The sequence below is a fragment of the Orbicella faveolata genome, unplaced genomic scaffold (genome assembly GCF_042242905.1).
Source record: "Orbicella faveolata isolate gen_17 unplaced genomic scaffold, um_ofav_v1 contig_26, whole genome shotgun sequence".
In the NCBI taxonomy this organism is placed as follows: domain Eukaryota; kingdom Metazoa; phylum Cnidaria; class Anthozoa; order Scleractinia; family Merulinidae; genus Orbicella; species Orbicella faveolata.
The window spans coordinates 3626321-3652928 of record NW_028301554.1 but is presented as its reverse complement, the minus strand read 5'-3'; the positions used below and the strand labels follow the sequence as shown (position 1 = coordinate 3652928).

Below are 26608 nucleotides of genomic sequence, written 5' to 3'. Positions count from 1 at the left end.
TATCTTAACGAAAAGCCGATGTCTAGTTAGGCTGAATTATGCTCATTCAAACGGAACCCATAAGTGTCTACCTTATTACCAAACTTTCTCTTTTCCATGGAACACTAACAATTATAGATTGGAACTGTCAGAGTGAAGACCTTTGAAATAGTCGCTCAAATAACTGCTTCGATTAGCTTGAGACATGAAAAAAGTAAAACTAGCGATAAAAAGCTAAACCGACCACATCTTTTACAAGGCAGATTTTCTTTTGGTTTGATCTCGCATGCATTGGTCAGTAGTGGTTTAAAAACAAAATTGGACGTGCTTAGCTTGAGGCGTTTGGATTTGCTGGTACGGTGATATTTTTAGCCTGACTACAGTGATTCAATTCCCAGGTTATAACATTCTGTGGTTATACAGCTACCACTCCATTTCCTTGGGTCCGAGAATAATAAAAAAAAAAAAACATTTTGTCATTCCGGAAAAATACGACTTTTGGCAATGGCAATGAACCACTGAAATCACAAACTAGACACAACTGACACACCGTCCACACTACACTGGAGAAATTTGAAAACGGCGTTTTCACTCTGAACACATATCAAATGTTTCTCGTCCACACTAGTCTTAAGGCATTTGGAAAAGCAACAATTATCGGTCATTTTGGATTTGAGTTTGAGGAAAACTAGTTCATGAAAATATCATGATTATCTTGACGCCATCGTTTTCGAAAAGATCCGTTTTTAACATGTCTGCCGTCCACACTAAAAAGCAAAGTCGACGTTTTCAAGTTCCTCCGGTTTGAAGAGCGTTTTCGAAAAGTTCCGTTTTCGTGACGGATTAGTGTGAACGGTAGGCCTAACCGTAGAAATAACGCAGCGTTTTCACGCCACTCCGAGCAGCGGTGGAATATGATAACGCTGCTGCCGTAAAATGGCTTTGTTGTCATGGAGCTAACATCATTAACAGAGACACCGTGTGGAGTACCAAGGCAGATGGCATCACTTCCGGTACGTTCATTGCTAGTTCGTGTCGAGTCCCCTGTATGACGCCTTTAAACTTCGTCCAATCTGCTGCGTGCGCTAAAATTCTTCTGTAACATGGAGCCGACATGTGCGCGCAAGACTGTATGGGAAAGACACCTGTAGCCATGACAACGGCCAACGGTCGTCTCGACGTTTTGGAAGCACTGTGTCATCACGGAGCACCCCTTAATTTAGCGAGTAGTTGGGGAGCAACACCGCTGATGTATGCTAAATACGGGCGCAGCAAGACCGAGCGACTGTCAGCCACTGAAATACTGTGTCGTGCAGGAGCTGACGTATATTTGCAAGATAGAAATGGAAGAACAGCCGTGCACCTGGCTAAAGATGTAGAGTGTGTGTGCTTGATTCTATCATATCATGGCGATCCCAGTATTGAGACAGTATTCGGTAAAACAGCGCTTATCACTGTGGCTGAAAACCAAAGATGGGACATTTCCCGCGTTTTATATGATGCCCAGGCTGCCTTGAGTCTTGGGGGACTGGGTCGAGGATCTCCTCTGTTTTGGTCACTATCACGTGACCATCATGCCTGGCTCGTCAAATGTTCAAGGAATGTTAGGGATCTAAGTCGTCTTTGCCGGTGTGTGATACGCATGCAGCTTAAGACGAGGTGTAAAAATCTTTCTGAAGGAAGCTGTCAGCTTCCTTTACCAACCAAATTGAAAACTTACGTTTCTTTCTCTTTAAATAACTAATCACTGGTAATGCTGAATCATGCCCCAATTTCCATTTTTGGTTTTGTAATACATTAGTTGCAATTGTTTATTCAAGTCTATCAATGCGAAGAAAGTAAGTTAAGAAAAAATAAAGTCCACGGCAAACGAACACGAGCTTCCACACTGTCGAATAACGAGAGAACATCTCGATGCTGACAATACATTTAAGTATTCACGTGCAGATTAAAATTTGCGAACGAACCAGAGTCGTTGGAAACACATGCGCCCTACCCCGTTAAGTGTTTTTTTTTTTTTTTTTTTAATCTGGTACCCAGTGCTGACCGTGCTGATATCGTCTATTTTGTTTTTAATGGCAGGAATTTCAAGCTAGTGCTTCGTTTGTGGAGTTCTTTATTCCCTAAAGAGACAAGGTATGTGCAGTTTCATTTTACAAAAAAGTCGTTACATCATTGGGCTATAAAGGAGACGAAGTACATTGACAGTGGTTGACGATTTTGTGCTAGAATGCGAGCAATTTCCAAAGCGAGTCGAGCGCTGCAGGACACTGAAACCTCGTGCTTTTTTACCTTGCTACTCTACAAAACACGACAGAACATGTTACCAAAACTCGTTCAATTTAATAAGAAACACAACGGAACGATAAAATGCAACACCAGATATTGTTTTGTGAACCTTATTCAGTTGCGATTTTGCTATTATTTATCGGCAGAAAGTCGCAGTTCTGAACTCCATACAAACTCTTGCATTTTTAAAATGTCATCAATATGTAAATATGCTGCTCGGGTTGCAAGCGTGCATTATAATTTGATGGATGCCCGTGCAAATGTTGTCACTACTTACGTAAACGTTCACTCGCTCAAGGCAAGTAAAATCTGTATGATGGCTAATTTGAAAAAATGCGGAGGGACAGTTAAGGTTTTACCACGTTTTTTTCACTTTATTATCTCTTTTAGCTAATTTCAAATCCCACATGGCATTAAAGAACAATGAAAACGTAGTATAGTCAAGGAAAACATTCTCTGGGATAGACATGAACAATTACTGGTCAAACCCTGTCTCAAGTTATACGTGAATTGGCTAAAACTGCACTTAGCTGCCCCAAGAACAATAGCATCTCTTTTGTTTTTATTCTGGTTGAGATGAATCAACTTTTACTTCCCACCAAATTTTAGTGTAAAAATTTTGGCAGCTAGCAGACACACTACCCTAATCTACACCTACTTAACACATTTGGAGGTGTGGTTGCAGGGCCATATCTACATCTTCAGCGGGGAAGAAGAGGAAAATGGGTGGATGAGTGTTGCCTTAGATGCATCTAAGGTCATATACAATACTTTGAAACGGAAGAGGGAGCGAAAATGGCCAGATGGGTGTGGTTCAAGGACCGCATCTACGCATTTTCACAGTCCTCGGTATTGACATAATCCTAAGGAATTGACGAACCAGTAAGTACTCGCATAAACTCACTGAAATTACCCAAATTCCGGTTGAGGTTAAGATATTGACCGCGAGTAGCCTCTGGGTTTCCCAGCCAGCAAAATATCGGCTGGGAAACACGTATTTTAGGATACAGTTCCTTTGACTGACCCCTAACTTAATAAGTTTCATTACAATAAGAGGAATTCTCTTGTACTCATAGTAACTTACAGGAAGCAGGAGTTACTAGCATTTTTCGGTGAGGGTAAACTGACTTGTTCCTCTGCAACAAAGAGAACTTAATATTTAGGCTTTCGTATGAATTTCATTTAAAAGACTGTAGAAAAGCCGTATCAAACTCATTCTGAGCCTGCGAACAGGCTCACTTTGAACCGTGTTTTGAATCCCTGGTGACGAGTTTGATCGCGTGACTTTTCCTGATTGGAAACTGCGCATGTGCGTGCTATCCATGTCTTAACTCGTCCACTGACGTAATTTGCAAGTATTGCTTAACGAAGCTATTCCTACACTGTTTCGTGGCATTCGCGCTTTTATCCAGTGTAAAAGTTGTCGTCCCTCCAAAGAGCAACAGAGGGAGATTTATTCTGACGGTGGTGAAATCAATTAGCTCAATTTTGCGGGTAAGTGAAAAACCATTAAGTGATGCCAAACTCCGCAAAAAAAAAAAGTCCGTGGTGTCGTCTCCTGCAACCTGCTAGTAAGCCATATCGGAGACGGTGTCCGCAAAATGCTACTACCTTTATTTCATTAGGACCCAATTTCTACTTACGACCGGCTTAGCAGGCATGCTAGATGTAAAAACCTGAAATAATGTGCGAATTCTGCCACGTTTACCAATATTAGGGAAGTATCTGTTCTGGCGAGGACATCGGGGGCATTTCGTTAACATTTGTAGACTCTTGTTTTTGGGTCGGTTTATTAACCGTTAAACGTGTGATTCTAGAATCGTTTAACCGAAACTCGTAACGGCACTGGCAATTCAACTCAAACGTCGGTGAAGTGTCTTATGATGTACTGCTCGAGAGAATTGTTCGTTTGTCTGCATATAGGAAAGGGTTTCCGCTTAAGTTCAGCTCTAATGAACTTTTGGGCACTGTCTAGCTGTCTTTCCGTCGAAAGGATACATGTAGGAATCGGAGTTCAGTCAACTCATGCGGGCCCGTTTGTTTAACCATACTAAAGTTGTCTGTCGCCAGCACTCGCGACATTAATCTGCGATCTGTTAACTCCATATGCATATTAAGAGTCCCTGTCCATAAAAATGGAAAATAACTCGGCAAGGGTCGAAAATTCGATTTCGCTCATATTTTCATGGTAGATAAGCTAGGGCATGACAAAAACTACTGGATAGTTTTTTTGGCAAAATATCCTTTTATTTCAAAGAAATATGCAAATTACCAACTTCCGTTAAAATCGTCATTTGACGCACCATTTTCTTAAGCCAGTTTGAGAGCCTTGCATGCAAAACCACATCATTCTTCCGTCTTTAAAACACTCAAATATTTTTGTCGAATGTTTAAATGTGTACTGGGTTTGTTTTAGGGAATGTTGCGTTGTCTTTTTGGGTGCAAAATAATTAAATTTCGAAGACATGTATTTCATTCAATTAAAAGTACCTCGTGAATATAATTAATTTTCACCATGTGCGAAACCTTTAAATGAATTAAGTTTCTGGTGGTTGAATCGCAGAAGGATGATCTACAGATTCCTGTAAAAATTTCTTTGGGCAAATGATTGTGAGCGACGCGAGAGCTTTTCAAAGTACGTCAAATATGCAAATATTTGACCAGCCGTCGTCAAATTTCAATTTACGGGTTAGACGTATATTTTAGCATGCGCCACATGACTTGACCTAGAATAAGTTGAAATAGACACAGAGCTGATAATTTCGAAATGTTCTAACCTTATTTGTTGCAAAAGGCAGGTCCAAAGCCGATTTGACGCGTTTCTAGTCGATCTCTCACCATTCGTCGTACATAAAGCAGAAGTTTGCTTTTGTTTACATAACGTCCGATGTACATCGCCAACTGTCAACTTATTTAATGCTGGGTTTACATATATTCACATATTATGTGAATGTTTAAATATATAGATTGAAACTATTTTATGTAAATGTTGGAATATGTAATAATTTAATTTCTCTTATATACCGAACGAAAGTCTCGCCGATGATCAGCGGCGAGGTAATTCTGTCTGTATAAGAAAGCAACCAAAATCTCGCCGATGATGAGCGGCGAGGTAATTCTGTCTGTTTAATAAAGGAGCCAAAATCTCGCCGATGATCAGCGGCGAGGTAATTCTGTCTGTATTATAAAGGAACCAAAATCTCGCCGATGCTCAGCGGCGAGGTAACTCTGTCTGTATAATAAAGGAACCAAAATCTCGCCGATGATCAGCGGCGAAGTAACTCTGTCTGTATAATAAAGGAACCAAAATCTCGCCGATGTTCAGCGGCGAAGTAATTCTGTCTGTATAATAAAGCAACCAAAATCTCGCCGATGATCAGCGGCTAGGTAATTCTGTCTGTATAATGAAGAAACCAAAATCTCGCCGATGATCAGCGGCGAGGTAATTCTGTCTGTATAATAAAGGAACCAAAATCTCGCCGATGATCACTTGTGTCAATTTTAGATCAGGTGTAACTCGTGAGTGACATGTATGCAATTTATTTAGGTTAGCTTTGGGCCGTATTTAAATCTTATTTCATAATTTTTAGTGTCAATTTTAGTATGCAATTTAACTAGGCTAGTTTTGGGCCGCACTTAAATTTAGAGTTTTATTTCTTAATTTTTTAGAATGTTTAATATCGGAGAATGTTCCTTGTATGGCAATTTAGTTTCCCCCAATTATTCTCCAGTCATGTACTTTTTGTTTTTTAATGACAAAGTATTATTTTGGTTTCTTCATTATACAGACAGAATTACCTCGCCGCTGAACATCGGCGAGATTTTGGTTGCTTTATTATACAGACAGAATTACCTCGCCGCTGAATATCGGCGAGATTTTGGTTGCTTTATTATGCAGACAGAATTACTTCGCCGCTGAACATCGGCGAGATTTTGGTTGCTTTATTGTGCAGACAGAGTTACTTCGCCGCTGATCATCGGCGAGATTTTGGTTCCTTTATTATACAGACAGAGTTACCTCGCCGCTGAGCATCGGCGAGAAAGAGGTTCTATATAAGTGTTAATTTTATTTTGCATATGAAAGTAGTATTCATATATTGAGAACATGGCGACATTTTTGCCGGTCTGTATATTGAAAGAATCACATAATATGTGTTTGTCTGAACGCCGTTTAATGGTCGAATACCATGAATCTGTGACCCTCTTTTGACACATATGATTACCACTGCATCTAAGTCAAAAACGGGTAAGTCATTTGTAGATAGTTGCTTGCTTTGCACTACACCAAAATATTACGTTTGATCATCGTGGTTTGATGGCTTGAATCCTTGCTTGCAGCGGTTCCTTTTTCGTCACGCAATACTGTCATCCCATTTTAGGGGGTAGGGGTAGGACAATTTCTATCCTAATACATAAGGCTCCGTAAAGCTGGGAACCACTGGGAGCACACAATCGTGTTGAGTAGGAAGAGATTAAATTAAGAAATGAGAAGAATGAATAATTTACCATTGCCCCTGTTGATATCTTTTACTCGACCACCGCTACCTACATGGCCTGCGTAATACTTTAACGCTAAACTCATACCTAGGTCTTTTCGTGCTGGCTGTGCAATTATTTTTGATTTACATGTAATACAGTGGGCTACCCCCGGGGAAATGGGTGGTGACCGCTTACTATGGGGCTAGCCGCTTAAATAGAGGTGTACCCTGAATATTTAATTTTTCACTATCGGGTTATAAATTTCTTGGTGAACGTGGAGTCAATTCAAGACAATCATGATAGACGTGTATTTGAATTATCACTCGTCATGCACCTTCAATTTCGGACCCTTATCTACCATCGCCCTTTCCAAAACAAAGTGTTTAAATTTTGGGTGGCCGCTGAATTGTCTTTACCCCTATGATAGGGGTAAAAACAATTGTGAAACCCTTATCGGAACGACCAAATGGTGGCCGCGGAGGTAACCGGTCAATAGGTGTTTTATTTACAATATTTTACTCACAATAATTTTGGACTGTATTGACAACAGTCCTCTATTTTCTGTTACAAACATACCGATGCCTCGCCACTAGGCAAACAAAATACGCCAAATAAAATGGCATGGCCAGGGCTATTTACTCGCGTAATTACTAATTAAATTTAGTCTGTTTTTCTCATGAATTAGACAAGTCGTGATTTCCTATTTTCATTTCAGCTAGTTCTTGCTTCATTGATCTATAATTTGTTTCATGGCGACTTTTTTAAAATTCTAGTGAGTACTGGCACTAGCTTTATCAGCTGTTGTCTGAAACATCAAAACGTACAACAAACGTGATTTGGACCGAGGCCACGTACACTATAGAATAAGATGATATAAATATACACATATTATTATATATATGTACAAACAGATGAACAATGATTAAATTGTTTCATTTATCCTGAGAGTGCTCTATACAAAATGGATCAAAATATGCAGCATATGCCGTGACAGCATTGCGTGACGAACAAATAACGGCTGTAAGATTGTGCTGCGCCGACACGCTTATCAGCAATGGTCAGCAATCGATCAAACGCATTATTTTGGCGCAGTGCAAAGCAAGAAACTATCTATGAATGACTCAGCCATTTTAGATGCAGTGATGTTCATATGCGCAGAAAGATAGTCACAGATCCATGGTATTCGACGAATAATAGGTTGACAGTTGGCGATGTACATCGGACGTTAACCTTGTATAAATTAAACAAAAGCAAACTTCTGCTTTATGTACGACGAATGGTGAGAGATCGACTAGAAACGCGTCAAATCGGCTTTGGACCTGCCTTTTGCAACAAATAAGGTTAGAACATTTCGAAATTATCAGCTCTGTGTCTATTTCAACTTATTCTAGGTCACGTCATGTGGCGCATGCTAAAATATACGTCTAACCCGTAAATTGAAATTTGACGACGGCTGGTCAAATATTTGCATATTTGACGTACTTTGAAAAGCTCTCGCGTCGCTCACAATCATTTGCCCAAAGAAATTTTTACAGGAATCTGTAGATCATCCTTCTGCGATTCAACCACCAGAAGCTTAATCCATTTGAAGGTTTCGCACATGGTGAAAATCAATTATATTCACGAGGTACTTTTAAGTGAATGAAATACATGTCTTCGAAATTTAAGTAATGATCCGCGCAAGAACTAGGCAAAAACCAGCGGGTGTACTGCACAATCTACCGTTGGAGTCAAAGGCGATAATTAAAAGAAATGATTAACAATCCGCCTTGTCGATTGGCTATTTGCGAATAGCGCGCGAAATTTGAATTTGTAAGCATGTTTTCAGACCAAAACACGCTATTTTCGAAATAAAAAACAGTTGCCGTGTCTTTATGGCGATCAAAACTACTAGCTTGTCAAGTTTCAGATGCATAATAAATGGGGAAGTATTATTTCTGATCACTTCAGCTGCCAGCTAGGGCGCGTAGGGTAACAAGACACTCTTGGCTTAGTCATATGCCTGGTTCTCGTTTATTCACACGTCAAAATTCGCTCGAAAATTACCTTCAGTACAGTGTGCCGCCGATGGCATTTCCCAAAAAAAATCAAGAAATATTTCTTTACGCACACGGTTCTTATTTAGAAACAAACTCTGGCATACGATACACGCAAAGTTAACTCTTTTCAAAACTGGATAGACAAGAACGAGAAAGGCTAGAACAACAGTTCGTCTCCGAACAACTCTTCAGCAAATGTGGTCATCACGTCCAGTGCATTGTAGCCATCGTCGGTTTCAAGTTCCAAAGTTCCGCTGGAAATCGATTCAAAAGTTTTCTGCAGGAAAAGTAGTTCTTCTGCGCTAAACTCGTATCCATGCGCTACGAGGATTTCCAAATTTTCACAAGAGCAAAGACATGCGACCGTAAGAATGGTAAACTTTGCGTTTCCGGAGATGTCCACATGTCTCAGCTGGCTCACATATTGCTTGACTTGAAAAATACAGCTTTGGTCTAAACTAGACCAGTTAGAGATATTCAGACTTTCCAAATTCCTCGCCTCCTGTACTATCTGTTGAAAATGAGCATTTGTTATCATAGTCGAAGACATATTTAGGCGCTCCAATGTTGCGAACATCTTCAGTGGGATGAAACGATACAATCTTCCTGTCCCTGAAATATCTAATTCTTGCCACTCCACTTCTCTTAGAACTGAGAACTTTCCAAAAATCATTTTCCACCACTCGTAACACACTCCTGCCACGCTAACTTGATCCTTATCCTCCAGAAAGCTAAACACATGAATCCAAAGTACCGAGCAAACATCCATGCTGAACTTGATATTGAACTAAATCGGCGTGATACCTTTGGGGGTGTGCTCACAATACACAAAAAGCGCATTCACAAGTCACGGACTGCAATCATTTCAGCGCTGTTTCATTTGGTGTGAATTGTTTTGGAATAAGTTTACAATTTACATTTTTCCCAAGATCTCTCGGACTCATAAAATCATGATACGTCATTTACTGACGAAATTTACTTCATCTTCAATCTGGTCCTCACCGGTCTCTCCAAAAAGAAAGTGGACTTCACAAACTGTTTTTCTTTCGGACTTTATGTTCAATCATGTCTGTTTTTCTCTTTTAGCACATAAGCCAAGGACCCTTGTTTTGAAGTTCCTTTTGTTTTCGAGACAATGGGAAGTTGTTATTCGGTCATTGTTCAGAATAATTTGCCACCTTTTTACGTCAGATGTGAGAAAATTTTTATTCAAATGTTCCACTTCTTGATACTGAAAACACGCGCCAAAGCACGCGCAACCGAAGCGAAGATTTGAGGTTCACGTACCAAGATTTCTGCTTTAGAGATGGAAAGGAAGTAAGTGTGACCTCTCGAATGATCTTTTTTCAGGTGAACCTGTTTATAAAATTTGTTGGGTGAAGATTGCGTATATTCATCATGCTTTCTTATCCACTTACCTAGGAACCTGAAAAGACCTGCCGGCGGAGATGAAGGGGAATGCTCTCAGGGAAGCAGTGGCGAGTGGAAACACAAAAAGGCAACTTCTGTAAGCATAGTGTATTACTACTTCGAACGTCTGCACTCTTTCTATGATAATAGTAATAGAAATTGAAGTGACAACCTTTTATGTTATATTCATGGTAAGCGTTAGTATGCACTAACCGGATACCGACTGTTCACCACTGTAGACAATCTAGGATGTGTAATGAGCAAAGCCACAATTTTACTAATATCTTTTGTGTTCTTTTAAATCTTAGGCGAGTAGCTTGAGGAAAGTATATGGCAAAATAACAAATTTTCCGAAAAAAGAGGCGGCGTTTCAAAGATGGTGTAATGGAGAATCTTTTGGGGAGATCGCCCAAAAATTCCAAGTGGCAGAAGCCACAGCTGAAATATACACAATTGACATGATTGCCTACGGACGAGGAGACAGTGCGATGTGCGATCGACTCCTAAAGGAAATGGAAATATCTGAAGTGGAATTTGCCCGTATGGCGGAACGCCTAGCAAGTCCCGGAGTAACCCTTCGACAGATCTTCGATAAAACCGATCTGCGATATAATCAGATACGTGCAGTGATTGTTGCACTTTTGCACGAGTTTCGTTTCTAGAAATTTTTAAAACATGACGCAATCTTGTTCAAGTCAGGGGAACTTAAGGGTGCACAGCCCAGCAAATTTTCCACGCTCACAACTCGCTTAATCGCGCGCGTGAGCAAATAACGGCACGATTTCTTACAAAATGGCGTTATCACCTGCCGTCTTGATTACTCGTGAACTAAGGAATTCCAACATTCTTCCTATAGATCGCAAAACTTAATAAAATGTTGAGGGTTTCCCTAAAATTTATTTGAATTACTTTTTAGATGCAAGCTTAGTTTCAGACTCGATCATGAGCCATTCTCGTGAGCATATATAAACAAAAGCCTCCACTTGGCGAACATTTTTCCGAGAGCGTAGTTCGAGTAAAACTGTGAGCTTTGCGGAACAGATAATGCCCGCGGACAAATATCCGAGTATATCTCCGAACCAAATGCAGGTTATCGTTTATTAATTTTATTCTCGATGTTATGATTGTGCGATATATACGGAAAAAAGTTACGAAGACACTGCTTCCCCGAGAGTAGAAATGACGTGAACCTCGTGTAGTAAATATGAAATTTTCTTCCATTTGCAACTTAAATGTTCATGTTATTGTTGTCACAATAGTGTAGTTCTTGACGAGTATATTTTTAGAGTTTGATTTTACAACAAAAATCAACGATTAATTAAGGTCGATAGGTCGTGATTTTTTATCGTTAGTTCTATTGCAAAATAATGTAGTTATCTTACGTTTATTCCTGTACAAATAACAAGTAGTTATCGATAATAAAAAAAACAATGAAATTTAACTTCAAATAAGAACCATTTTATCAAACAATCGATATGACAAGTTTATTTTTAAAACCAAAGAAAAATAAAAGTTAAGTTGGATACAATACACGCCCTCCACTCTTTTGCCTTGTTATATAACTCTTAAGAAATCATTTCCAACGGGATTTGCATATTTTCAGTAAAATACTTTAGATATTGAAGCTATGGTTAACGAGCACTACCAAGTTGCATTCATCATGGCGTCCATCCACAACGCCAGGGAAAGGATATTTCCCGTCTGACAACATGCGATTATAGCTCCTTTGTTGATGTGGCAATGTGAGTCAATAATAATAGCAGACTGTTCAGAGTTGACAATAATAAGAAATGCACGCTCATGCGAAACAATTACATTAAACGATCTTGACAAATTCTGGGCTTCTCGAATCAACAAATTTGCCAGCTGATTTACTGGGTTGATACCAAAGATGTCAACCTGCTGTCCCAGTCTTTGCACTCCACATTCTTCCCCAGCCATGGAAACTGCATCATCCACAGTCACATTTATTCCCTCATGGTCAAACAGGTCATCATGAATTTGGTTTCCTCTGATCATTGCTTCTCTCAGTGATGTTTTCCAGGACTCGGGAAGAAGGTTGCCAGAGGGCCATGCCAAATTGTTCTCAAAACACAGCTTGCCCATATACAGAGCAATGAACACACAAGCATTGCTCCCAGTCCTTCCCTGGATGTCTGATTGGGACTCACTGAAACTCCATTCAGTGACCCCAGTCAAATTTGAAGAAGTGGACGCTCTGATCCATGCTTGAGGGGCCACTCTAGCTTGAACAGGTTGGTCTGAAACAGCTGTAGGGACTGCAACAGCTCGATCTGAAATAGTTGGATTTGGTGTTGAATGTGGAACAGTTGGGTCTGGAATAGCAGGCTGAGAAACAGGATCAGGCGAGAAATCAGGGAGGGAATCTGTAGCTCTTGGCATTCCACTGACTCCAGCACCTTTAATAAAAACAGACAAACAAGCAAATTATATATACATGCACACTGAATGCATATACCAGAACAGTGTAGAGTACTCATTTACATCATTTATTAAATAGACCCCTTCAGGTGGTAGGAATATGGAACATTAAATAATCCATCAAAGATGTTTGCTTGTGCACGATTGGTCTAAACATGTCATGTGACCAAATATTCCCCAGCTAAAACTGGAGAATATCTGAGAATATTCCCAATTTTCAAAACTGTTTGCGTTGCGAAAAACATCTGAAGAATAGTAAACACAATAGCCTCCATTTGGGGCAAAAATATGCTCGGATATTTGTCCTTGGACATAATCTGTTCCTTGAAGCTCACAGTTTTCCTGGAGGTACTCTCGGAAAACTGTTCGCTTCTCGGAACAGGTAATGTCTGTGGACAAATATCCTAGCATATTTTTGTGCCAAATGGAGGCTATTGTTTATATAGAGCCCGAGGTTGAAATGTTATCCAAAACATGACACTAAATCACAAGATAAAATAGTAATTGCCAAATTTAAAACACATATCCTTTGGAAAGTGATTTTTCTCATGGGATAGCAACGTCCACCAATTAAGCTGGGTCCACCACAACAGTATGCCCTCCAAACCATCTTTTCGTCTAAACTGCCACATCTTCACATACACCTAAGTCTAATTTACTTGGTTTGGCCATGGGAGACATGGGGCTGGTCATTCGCCTTGAGGGAGCTACATGTATTAAACTACAGTAGTCAATAAAGTCATATGAATATTATAGGCAGGCAAACAAGCTGAAGGCAGCTGGTTTATCTTCCTTTCACAACAGAGTGGGATCCTTGTGATAAAGGTTGTTCATGCAAAAGTACCTTGCTGTTGAGATCTCAGTTGACGAGCTTCCTCCATCATATCATCCGCCAACTGCTTCTGTTTACGGTGGTAGCTGCTCCACCAGCTTTTGATTTGAGCCTCTTTCAGCTCAGGAACACCTGCATCCTTCATAGCTTTGATAACATCTGCTGGATTGGCCCTTATCTGAGATGACCTTTGGCGCTCATAGAACTGAATCATTATTTCTTTTTGTTCATTGGTGAATGTGGTTTTCTTTGCACCACCTTTTTTCAGGGCAAATCCAGGTGCAGGCCTTAGGTCATCATTGACTGAAGCTTCATTTCGAGGTACAAGGACTAGTTCCTCAGGGGTAGCTGTAGAGAGCTGAATGAACTGTACAGAGTATGAATCACTTTGAGAATTTGTATTCACATCCACTGTTTGGTCTGATTGTTGCCACATGTCTTCCGTCACAGTAGCACCTGTGGCTCCAGCTATTGGCACGCTTCACATTGAAAGAGTCTGGACTTGTGCCTTAGTTTTGCTCAGAGTTTTTCCTTGACCAGCCAAAGATTGTGCCACAATACCACCAGCATTTGGTCCATTACAAGGAAACTTGAAACTTCCAAAAAGTGAGATGTCTTTAAGAGTTCCAATCTTGCCTGGAGCCTTTGATCGATCGATCAGCAGTTTTTTGCATCTCACATTCTTCATGGTCTAAAGCAAAAAGACAAGTTTCTTCTGTCAGCTACCCCTTTGTCCATACTGTTCTCTGTACATCTGTTATGACTATATTTGTTATTGGAAATATTACAGTTTGGCATGCAAGGTTTTATCTCTTGTTGCCTTGACTTCTACCACGTTAATTGTTTGTTAAACAGGTTTATTACAAAGAAAATATTGATAGTAGTGTCTATCATGGCCAAGTGGTTAACTGGAAAAAAAGAGTAATGGGAACCTTAATTTACAAACTTAGCTTGAATACACAAACTTAAAAAAAACACACTCCTCTAGCTTTGAACGTTTGAGCACTGTAAGAAAAAGTGGTGAGACTTATTCAAGGCTATATGTACCCCCAAATTATGATTCAGTTAGAATTTAATTTCTAAATACCTCCAAGAGATTTGCTAGTTGCTCTCCTGAATCCAAGTCATTGCCCACACGAACCCAACGTACTATTTTATGTGAAACATGGGCAAAGTGGGTGTCAAGTACTGTCTTTCCTTCCCCAGCTTCAAAGTTATTGTACTCTAATAATTTGATGTTGAACAACAAATTCACCTCTGCCAGATACAACAACACAGCTGTGTTGTGGTAGTGGGGTCCATTGTCTGCAAAAAAGGCAGCAGTTGACAGCAGTGTATTATAATTGCATTTTATCAAATATAAATATTAAACTTAAGAGTTTTTGGTCTGATATGGATAATCATTTCCAGTATTTACATTTATACCTGATCAGATTTCATCACAATGGCTCCTGAAATAGTACGCCAGAAACATTGAAATGCTAGTCCATCAGTTTACATGCAATGTGGGTGGCATGGTGGCCTTATGGTTAGTACACTAGGAGGTCTGTGTTCAAGTTCAGGTTGGACTTACTGTGTCAATTTTCACAGTGCCTCTCTCCAGCCAGCTGTATTAAATGGGTACAGGGATCAGCATTGGTGGGGGGGGGGGGGGGGGGAATTTCCATAATTGGTTCATGCTACACGTACTGGAGATCAGCAATGGCCTGATGGGCCACTAGGCTGGACTGCAGACTTAACCTAACTTACAGAGTGATGTAGAAATAATATTATTTATTTTTATCATAAGGCCCTTCAGCTGAGAAACAAGCTTGTCTTACAAATTTTGAAAGGTATAATATTATTAGAATGAAATGTCCAAATCCATGGGAAGAAAATACCAACCAGAAAACAGATAGACATGAAAGTTTGGATAAACTTTCTCCATCCAGGCGAAACCAACATCAAGGGCACTTTGAGTAAACCAGGCATCTTGCTTGGTATCTTCACTCCAGATGTCAAGAACTTCAATTTGCTTTTCTCCAGGACCAACTTGTGCAATGACATAGAAGCCATGGAGTGAAACACCACGCTTTCCGTACCAGTCTCGCTGGACTTCCCTGGCATGCATACCAAGTTCGAGTTTCATTTTATAATCTACAATAACCACTGTTTCTCCTGGCTGAAGATTCTTCAAAACATACCTATAACAAAGATATTGAAATCTATAATATACTCATTACTACTACTGTAAGGGATAAAATGGAAAACATAAGGGACTGATTTAAGGGAGACACAAATAAACAAACAAGTACTGCAAAACTAATGGAGGGAATGAATTGTTATCAATGGATAGGTCTGATAAAAAAAATCTTAAAATGCTGGAAAAGTTAAAATGAAATTATGCTGACTTCCCTGATAGATGTTCCATTTTCTAACAATTTCTACATTACATATATTTATTGGTCATAGTAATTACAATACAAACTCAACCTAACTAAAACAAAAATACAAGATTCACAACAGACACTTAACTAACCTGTAATAATCACCCTGGTGCTTTGTTCTAAGAATGTGGGCAATGTAATCCCAAAAGGTCTTCAAAAACTCATCCAGGTTATCTTTATAGCCTTGCTGCTTATTCGCTGGGGCTGTAGCAATCGCAGCAGACATTCTTGTGTGGATGTCATAAACAGTTGTAAACTCGGTACATTCTTCATCATGGTCACTGCTACATGACTGAAATGCATGATTCATGCACAACTCTAGACAACTTGAATGTCTCTGTACCTAACAAAACACAGATAATGGCAAATGTAAAAGAGTGGCAATTTGTTTAGAGGATCTCTGTCCACATATTGCAAAATACAAAGTATACAATCCGATATTTTAAGGGATCAAGTTTCTTCAATGTCGTCCGAGTCTCAGTCAATGGCTGCTGAACAGCAAATGAAAAATGTTTGTAGCACATACACGTGATGTAAAACCATGGTCACAACAACAAGTAGCTATAAGTCAAATGCTTAAATATACAGCTACATGTACAAGTATGCTAATGTGTTTCCATACCCTGTTGTCACCCAAAGATTACATTGTGTGTCAGAACTAAAAATTTTGAGGTAGTTATTTTCTTTGCCATACTCTATGCCTGTTTAATAAAATTATGGAAGTAATTGGTCACAATCACCAATCTTAAGCAGATTTTTTCAGAAACAAACAATATGGATTAAGCAGACATTTGGTGTTTTCTATTAGAAATGCACAGATCTGATTGATTCTTTCATTGTTGTATAGTCACTGACAGAATACAATCATGCCCATGTTCCTCTAAAAAATTGGTTTCTGGCTTTTAATTGAAAAAAAAAATTTTTTTTTCTTCACCCTCAATTATTGAGGGTTTTGAACTGTTATACCTCAGTGTGTCTGCTAAATCTATATTACATGTATTTGCCCCGATTATCTAACAGCAAAAGTCAGCTTGGCTATGCCTGCTCACTTTTAACAAATAGAAAACTCAGACACATGGATTATTGTTTTAAAAATAGAATAAGGGAATAAAAAGTACCTGGTGAGAGAATTTAGTCTTGAGATAACGCTGCAGAAGTGCGATCCTCTTCGTGATACCGCCAAGGTCCTCATGTGGGCAGTCGGAAGCTATGTTCTGCACAAGTTCTCTTAACTTGGTAAAATTTGAGAAGCCAAAGTCCTCGCAAAGATTGCAGAGGCCGGCCAGCAGGGTGTTGCTGCGGTAATTCTTTGGCATATGGGCATAAATGTAGCTTCTCTTTACCCCATTAGGAAATTCCAATAGATATTGCTTTACTAACTGCTTTATGGAATCTTGCCAGTATCATACAGGGCATTCCTCTCCTCCAACTACCACAGTTCTGCAAGATGATGGCCTTGACACGTCATCTCTCAAGAGGAAATCAGCCAACTGATCGAGTACTTCTCGGGAGACGCACTGGCGAGAAAATTTCAAAGATGCTGGGGGTACTCCTCCTCTGCCAAACAAGATGCTGTGAACTCTTGCGGCGGTAATTGTACTCTTGGAGCACTGAAAAAGTTTAGTCAAGAATACTTGGGGATAATCCCAGGCAACAATAGACAAGAGCCTTCTTCTCTCAGCAGAATAACAGACAACTCTTCCCATGCTACGCGCTGCTTCTGTTCGAGATCTAAAACAATCAGGGGTGCTACCTTGAAATGCTATTGAGCTGTTTGCCAATGTCTCTGAAATGTTGATAGCCTGGTTTAGCTTTCTGCCTTGCTTTCTTATTTGGCTATTGGCTTCTTTATTCTTACACTCTCGGTATTCCTTCACAATGGAATGTAGTACCTTATCCTGCACAGCTGAATCATCTTTGTTGCTTGGTAGACAAAAGGTTGTGGACCATTTTTTAGACAGAAGGAGATCCTGAACTAGGTTGGGCAAGGCCAGACTATCCCCATGTACATAGATATTGAACAAATCAACGATTTTCTCAATGATTTCAGTCCGCAATTCACTCTGTTTCCTGCACTCATATGACTGGTATGGTCTGTTTGGAAACTCTCCAACCTGAATGCCTTGGCTGGTGGTAGACACCAATGAGGTGCTTGGATCTGTTTGTGTCTGACTATCACAAACGGGAACAGTTGCTATCAAAACCATGCTTTCTAGGATCTGCTTGTTCTCATTTATATTTTCAACTGTTTTCTGAAATATAGCAAAGAAAAAAGCAAGGGGTTAGAAAAAAGGTGGTTAAGTAACAAGCTTAAGCATTTCTGCACTATAATTCAAGTGGAACTAGTCCTACATACCAACCAGAACATTGCAATTACTTGTGAATGAATTGCCAGCGGATAAAGAGTATTGATGAGCGAGGAATGAAGAAATTGCTCTGCTTGCCTAAAGTACGTGTACATTGTAAGCCCATAAAGGAATGTAGAAGTTTAGCTTACCTGAAGCTGGTCGCATTTTTTTTCCAGTTGAAAGCGTTCTCTGCAAGAAATACAAATCCTTCTTTTCCGGTTGTTGTGTCGACCATCACTATTTACTCCACACAAACGTATTTCTTTCTCTGTCGCTATTCTGAGATTTCCAGAGTCGTCAGCATGTCCCCAAGCAGCATGCTGCGGACAGCAACAAGAGGGTTTTGGAGGCATATTCCGACGCGTTAAATAACGCTTACAACATTTTGAACTCGATAAAGCTCACAAATAGCCAAAATACACTACTTTCGTAAAGACTGCCAACGGACACTACTAGCAAAGAAGCGAAATCACAGACTGATAGATCACCGAAACTCACACATCCAAGATGGCGGCCATGAACAATCGCTCGTGAGCAACGATTAGTACCAGTTCCCCATATGCCACAACGGTGAAAATCGGCGAAAACAGGCAAGAGGAATCTGGGAACGAAATTATCGAAAAAAATACCAAAAAAAATTATTTCTTGGTCAATTTTTCACGTTTTTTCAGTTCTCGGCCAATCAGCGAGCTCCATTTTAATGAGTTAATAATTTAATATTCAGCACCTTTTCACATTCCATGCATTTGCTTTGCCTAGTTCTTACGTGGAACATTACTTAATTATTTTGCACCCAAAAAGACAACTCAACATTCCCTAAAACCAACCCAGTACACATTTAAACATTGGACAAAAATATTTGAGTGTTTTAAAGACGGAAGAGTGATGTGGCTTTGCATGCGAGGCTCTCAAACTTGCTTAATAAAATGGTGCATCAAATGACGATTTTAACGGAAGTTGGTAATTTGCATATTTCTTTGAAATAAAAGGATATTTTGCCAAAAAAACTATCCAGTAGTTTTTGTCATGCCCTAGCCTATCTACCACAAGAATATGAGCGAAATCGAATTTTCGACCCTTGCCGCGAAATTAAGAATTTGTCTGATTTTTACAGGCAGGCACTCTTAATATTAACCAAATATTTCACCGCAGTGATTCTAATTCTCTTGAAAACGAATGCGATTAAGCCAAGCTCCGAATAATATTCAATCAGTTTGGGTGTTGAGGTTTATAGCAATCAGCAGCTATCACTGAGTCTAAAGTTTGTTAAACTATATATGCTGTGAAAATTATTCTTCGCTCTAGCTTGTGCAAGAATTAATTGACTAGCAGATTTCGAAAGTCTGCCCGCCAAAATGATGTTTGACATTTTTTTCTGAAATTTTTACAATTGTTTCAGCGACACTAACGAAGCGGTGAAATCTGCAGAGAAATCTGATTTCGTTTTCCATTTCAATTCATTTCAAGTCAAGCCGAGAGGTGAATTATGAACTAAGTCACAATTGATTTATTCATACTTCGTTATTTTGGGAAGGACGCTTCACCGATTTTGATTGTACTGTAATGCAGAAACAATTTCAAAACCGCAAAAAAGCATCAAATTGAATTCTTCATAGGCACTTATAAACAGATAGATTTCTTTGTAAGCAGGCAATCTGCACTGAAAACGAGGGTTTGAAACAGTGTAAAGTCAAAGTAAAGCTTGAACAGACAATCCTTGAATGGTTTTGTATTTAGAAGTTTTTGGATCATTTATTTTATTTTTTCTTTTGCCGATTGTTTGATTTCCCCCTCCCCTCCCATCCCCCCCGGGGGGGCAACAAAGCAACCGTTCTTTTTCTAACTTTCTTCAAAAAGCTGTATGTTGACTTCGAAAATGAACTTTAGAACCCGCAAAGTATCTGTTCTGGCGAGGAAATGGGAGGAATTTCGTGGGCTTTGTAGACTTTTGCTTTTGGGTTGGTCTATAAACAGTTAAACGCATGAGTTTAGAATCGTTTTACCGAAACTCGTAACGGCACTGGCAATTCAACTCAAACGTCGGTGAAGTGTCTTATGATGTACTGCTCGAGAGATTTGTTTGTTTGTCTGCATATAGGAAAGGGCTCACGCTTAAGTTCAGCCCTAATGAATATTTGGGCACTGTCTAGCTGTCTTTCCGTCGAAAGCGTACTAGGGAAAGATTTTAGTCAACTTCCCTTATACGGCCCTGTTTCTTTAACGATGCTAAAGTTGGCTGTCGCTGACATTCGCTACATTAATCTGCGATCTGTTAACTCGATATGCTTATTAATATTGACCAAATATTTCACCACAGTTATTCTAATATTCAATCAGTTTGGGTCTTACTTTCGAATTTCATGAGATTCATAATTCTTTGCACCCAAGCAATCAGCAGCTATCACTGAGTCTAAATTTGGAAAACTATGTACGCTGTGAAATGTAATTCTTCGCTTTCGCTTTGACAAGAGTTAATCGACTGCAGATTTCGAAGTCTGCCCGCCAAAATGATGTTTAACATTTCTTTTTGAAATTGTTCCAGCCACACTAACAAAGCGGTGAGATCTGGGGGAAATTTGATTTCGTTCTCCATTTCAATTCATTTCAAGTCAAGCCGAGAAGTGAATTATGAAATAAATCAACATTTATTGATTCATACTTCTTTATTTTGGGAAGGACGCTTCGCCGATTTTGATTGTAATGCGATACAGTTTCAAAACTGCAAAAAAGCATCAAATTGAACTCTTCATAGGTACTTAAAAACTGATAGATTTCTTTGTAAGCAGGCGATCTGCACTGAAAACGAGCGTTTCAAACAATGTTAAATCAAAGTAGAGCTGAACAGACAATGCTTGAATGGTTTTTATTTAGACGTTCTTGGATCATCTAACTTTTTTTTTTTTTGCCGATTGTTTGATCCCCCCCCCCCCCCGGGGGGGCAACAAAGCAACCGTTCGTTCTCTAACTTTCTTGAAAAAGCTGTATGTTGACTTTGAAAACGAACTTAAGAACCAACAAAGTATCAATTCTGGCGACGACATCGGAGGCATTTCGTGGACTTTTATAGACTTTGGCTTTTGGGTCGGTTTATAAACCGTTATTTTGGGAAGGACGCTTCTCCGATTTTGGTTGTAATGGAGAAACAGTTTCAAAACCACATAAATAAGTTAATCTCATAAGTATCAAATTCATTCTTCATAGGCGCTTAAAAAACCGATAGATTTCTCTGTAAGCAGAAGATCTGCACTTTCTAGACAAAGCTGTATAATGACTTTGAAAATGAACTTTAGAACCAACAAAGTATCTGTTTAACAAAGTCTCTGTTCTTTGCTCATTTATTTTTGGCCGATTGTTTGATTAACCCCCCCCCCCCCCCCCCCACCGGGGCAACGAAACAACCGTTAGTTTCGTAACTTTCTTGAAAAAGCTGTGTATTGACTTTGAAAACGAAATTTAGAACCAACAAGCACGTGATAGCCAAGCTACATGTAACCCTCACCCCCCAGCCCCTGCCAATTCTTTTCTTTTTAACCTTCTTCGCTGATATTCTTTAATCAAAATCAATATTGTTCAAGTCTAAAATGAAAAGCTCTGAAGTTGATATTTCCCTCAAAGGGGAATTGCATGCATACCCAGAAACTTTAGAAAACTTGGAGCAATTTTAGATTTGTTTTCCTCGATTTCGTGCGGCTGTATGACCCTTTTGTGGTACTTTTCTGCCTCAAAATGGACTTGCTGAGTGAGGTTTGATAGGTTTGAAAACAACGATAAGAATCAAACCGCTTGCCTCGGTAAAAATTTTGAACTTGTTTATTTATTTATTTCAAGTTCTCGTAAGAAGATATGCGTTAAAATATTGGTTCTGTAAAAAACTTAGTCTAGATGGAGGGTTTACATTTGTTAGATTTGGTGGCTTACATTTGTATACATACAGACGCTTTCTAGCTGGATAAAAAGCTCATCAGAATTCACTCAGCTTCCTTTATAAATTGAAGATTTTTCTTTACGTTTTCAGTAATTGAAACTTAGCTACGATGAACAACCAAACTAGTACTCTGTTTAATTTTGTTTTCTGTGAGTTTCGAAGAATGTGTGATTAATGTGAAATTGGAGTTCCTTAGCGACTAGTGCAAGTCTCGCGGCAATTTCGATTCCTTGGATATTCTGGTATAACGTTACTTTCAGTTTTTATTTTCATCTTACAATTACTTTTTATGTAGCTATATGTGACTTTCCACTCTCTTTGTGAAGCTCGATTTGAGCAACAATTAATAAAGTGACAAGTGTGCGGAAAATTTCCATGTTAGAATCTATAAAGTATAGTCTTTATCCATGGCTGAGAGAAGTTTGAGCAACCTTCGGAGCAGCGATATAGAGCTTTTCACGGTTTCTGACGCCATCTTGCTTGGGGAGGGGTGCAAACACGGCAAATATTACAGTAAATGTATGGGACAAGTGTAAAGCTCCATGCCCAATAATATGAGAGTGATTGATGCTCTAAAGATCAGTTATAAGTTACAACGAAAACATACCCAGCAGAGGGTTGTTTTGATTAAATTTGAAGAATATAGATTTGCTGTGAGGCGAGGAATTGCACTTTTAATTTTTTATGCAAATGTCTCTAAATTTCGCCACGAATTAACGACTCGGTTTTTACCGGCAAATGTATGGTAAGATGAAGACCTCGGCTTTTCTAGCGAGGTTACTTCCCTCAAATTGGATCATTGCATATGCATTCTTTTACCTGATTGTTTTAGGTCCGGTTCATACGTCGCATTTCTGCCGTGTCGAATTCAATTCAACGAATTAAATTCGACAGAAATTCGACGTCTGAATCGGCTGCCGCATTTCTGCCGCACGTTCGACTGGTCTTGTCGCATTTTCCGACAGAAATGCGACACCGATTCAGACGTCGAATTTCTGCCGTGTTGAATCTAATGCATACATTATGTTAATGCATGAGCATGCGTAAATGTTTTCCCGCCAAAGAAAATGAAGAAACTTGGCCATTCTCGACCCGATGCAACCTGAACATATTGCAACACATACTGTTCCGTTGTCAGCCTTCTCCTTCTCGTTCCATTGGCGAACAATTTTGCGCAAAATTAAAGTCCTTCGTCGCTCAGTATTTTCGTCCGCTATATTGAATACTCTACGTTTAAAACATTTTCCACTGGCCGACATAAATTCTGAATTAAGTGCGACACAAGTGCGACGTATGAATCCACAGTCGCATTTATGCCGCACTTAATTGAATTGAATTCGACACGGCAGAAATGCGACGTAATAACTGGGCCTAAGATACCTTTAGTTTTTAATTCGTAAATATTTCAGATTTCGAATTTTCCGTGAGTTGTTAGATATTAGATTCTCCACTTTTTCCCATACATTCCCATCCCAGAAACCCTAAAAAGGACTTTCTAATGAGTCGCGTTCTGTTGCAAAACAATAGAGAGCTTAAGCCATAACAAAGGCAACTTCGAAGTCCATGCCAAGTCCGAAAAAGATTGTCATGTTTTTACCTTCCAATATCGAATTTGCCTAGATCTGTCTACGTTATTTATTTTTGCGTTGTCACCGTCATTCACACTGTTGACAAATTATGTAGTAATTGATTTATTTCATTAGTAAATCATAATGTCAAGTGAAGTATACTTAGGCATCTGTCCTGAACTCTTTGCAGATTGGTTATCGGCTGCTGTGGAAAACATTTATCCCGAAACAAGGAACAGAGGAATGGCTAGGACCACGGTGAGTTGCCGTTTTCAATAACCGTAACTAATCTGAATCATTTGAAATGTGGAAGGCCAGTCAGTACATCACCATTTTTGTTACCTCGTAAGGTACTTCTCACACCTCACTGAGGGCACTTAAATGGAGTTAGGGAACTTTTGTTAGGTTGCGTGGCACAAGGAAAAAGTGGGCACCTTAAAACGTGAGCTCTCAAGGTGGAGTGTTTTGGAACTGGTTCCTGTCATTTTAGAAAGGAGTCTAATGTTTCATGCATAAAAAAATAGTTAAAGAATAAGTTCTATTTCTCAATAGTATTGGTGGCTACCTTTTTCCTAAAATCTGACCCCCTGTGTTAGCTTTTCGTGAACGGAACCTCCTTATTTCTACACGTTGTTGATGAATTAAAAAAAATTAATCCCACAAAATCTATCTTTACTGCGAGGAAACTCTATACCTCGCAGAAATTAAGGGCTTTACTTTGAGACTGTGCGTTAGGCACACAGAAACGTCAAAATGTCGGATACATTTCATATACGACTTTGCTCTATCTTTTGCTTGCTCAACGAAATGGTATTTAGAAGTGAAAGGGTAATTGAGTGAACCTACTTGACTAGCTTTTGTTAGTCGTCAATCTATCCCTTTATCACAAACAAAATTGGCGCTTACCCAGAAGAAATGTGTCCACACTAATCCGTCACGAAAACGGTGCTTTTCAAAAACGCTCTTCAAACCAGAAACTTTGAAAACCAGGCGCCTTCTTTGCGCTTTAGCGTGAACGAAAACCGTTTTAAAAATGTATTTTTTTCAAAAACAATGACGTCTTGATAATCATGTGACTAACCGCAACCCTGAGGGGTGCACTCAAGCTTTTCTGCAATTTCATGCGTTTTCGGTGTGAAAACGCCGTTTTTATATTTCTCCGGTGTAGTGTGGACAGGGACTTAAAGTTGCTTTTCACCTTAATTTATTTTAGTTTCCAAGATCATCGGGATCTGGGCCTGAAGCAAGTAAGTTCCACGACACACTACATTTAACATCTGATAAATTGTATTCTTTCCTTCCACGCTGCTCTTCACAATGAAAACAAACATGAAGCAAGAGCAGAGCAGATATAAAAACAAGCACAGGAAGTCTGACGGTTTAGTATATTTGTTCTTTCATGGCACTTCCTTTAAGCTCCACAAACACAAGTTAACTTGCTTGTCGCAGCAATAAAACATATTAATCTTCAAACATATAGTTCTACATATTAATATCAAATATCTAATTATAACTACAGGCTGAAATTTTACTACCTTTAACACTAAAATATATAGTTTTCAAACGAATACAAAACGTCTAGGTAAAGTGCCTAATTATACGGGAAAAGTTTGTCTTTGTCAGTAAGGTCAGCTTTTACTTCAAGCCAACTCGGGAAGCAGAACTTGGGGTGTAGGGTGATGCTGGTGAAGGTTCACTCGTTTTAAAGGAGACTCAAAGGAGGGTAACACTCCTGCTGGAGATAACTTTCCTCCATGTAAACAGACCATTTTAATAAGATAGTTTATTCTCCTGCTATTACCTTTTTTGTTTCAGTAAGTAGCAATACACTGGAGATGCTTCGAGTCTTGTACTGACCAAGAGAATATGGTCATAATCTCTTGTAATGACTCATTCGAAATCTTTATAAATAGAAACTGCAAGAGCTTTTCTGTGCCCAATTATTGTTAAACAAGTTGTAGTCAGCTTCATGGTAAACTAGGTTACCATAGGAACAATACAACTTGTTAAAAACATATACTTTTAGCTTCGACCGCTTACAATTCATTACTTTGAAACGTTCAAAAAACGTTCTGTAGGTGGTGTTCACAGCCACTTTAAATTTTCGAAAATTTGAAATTGTTGAGTCTATTGATAACTACTGAAAAGTGGAGGAAAAGATGGTTTTTGTTCATCGTGGTAGATGCAGTAATAAACAGTAGTACCTTTTGTCTCAAGATATAGTCACTCGCGATGTAGATCGAGACATTTCGACTGCTTACTGCAATTCTTCTCGAGGCAGTGAGGTTGACTGATTGCACTGCACCATTTACATCACGAAGGTCGGCTGTGATTGGCGCATTTCGGTCCTCCCAGTACCTAGCGTATGATTCACACTTAGCGCGACCAAAGGACACCGTCGACCTGGCTAAACAAGATGACGTTGTCTACAGGATTCCCTGCGAGTGCAGCAAAGTTTACAATGGAGAAACAGGGAGACCTATGCAGGAGAGTATCAAAGAACACGACAGGGATATACGACTTGCTCGCACCCAGACCTCCGCCGTTTCTGAACAGGCCCACTAGACCGACCACTATCCGATTTGGAACGAGGTCGAGTTTATTGATCGAGACCCTCACTGGTACACACGTAGGGTTAATAATATGTAGAATTGAAATACTTGAAGCATGGATACCCACTCTCAAAATACACAACAACAGGAGAACGGTACAACAGCGGACCGCTGAGGGAATAGCTACTCACCGGAACAATGGAACAATGGGAGGATCGAAATGCACCAATCACAGCTGACCTTCGTGATGTAAATGGTGCTGTGCAATCAGTCGACCTCATTGGCTGAAGAAGACTAGCCGTAGCAGTCGAAACGTCGC

The 26608-nt window shown here is 39.4% G+C and overlaps 1 protein-coding gene and 2 pseudogenes across 2 annotated transcripts in view; 2 read left to right on the top strand and 1 right to left on the bottom strand.

Moving 5' to 3' along the window:
- The first annotated feature begins 265 nt into the window (after nt 1-265).
- Nucleotides 266-1723, top strand: LOC149107700 (ankyrin repeat domain-containing protein 61-like; annotated as a pseudogene).
- A 1837-nt stretch (nt 1724-3560) lies between these two features.
- Nucleotides 3561-26608, top strand: part of LOC149107693 (mitogen-activated protein kinase kinase kinase 2-like) — a 60802-nt gene continuing 37754 nt past the window's right edge. Inside the window, exons 1-3 of the mRNA XM_089295365.1 lie at nt 3561-3762; nt 23928-23995; nt 24951-24984. The gene's annotated coding sequence lies outside the window, so the exon portion shown is untranslated. The remainder of the gene's footprint in view (nt 3763-23927; nt 23996-24950; nt 24985-26608) is intronic.
- On the bottom strand, nt 11654-19021 carry LOC110059377 (uncharacterized; annotated as a pseudogene). The gene is made up of 7 exons (XR_016208949.1): nt 18394-19021; nt 17015-18148; nt 15989-16239; nt 15355-15653; nt 14558-14775; nt 13483-14161; nt 11654-12616 (listed from the first exon to the last, which is right to left on the bottom strand). The product of XR_016208949.1 is annotated as an uncharacterized LOC110059377 (transcript).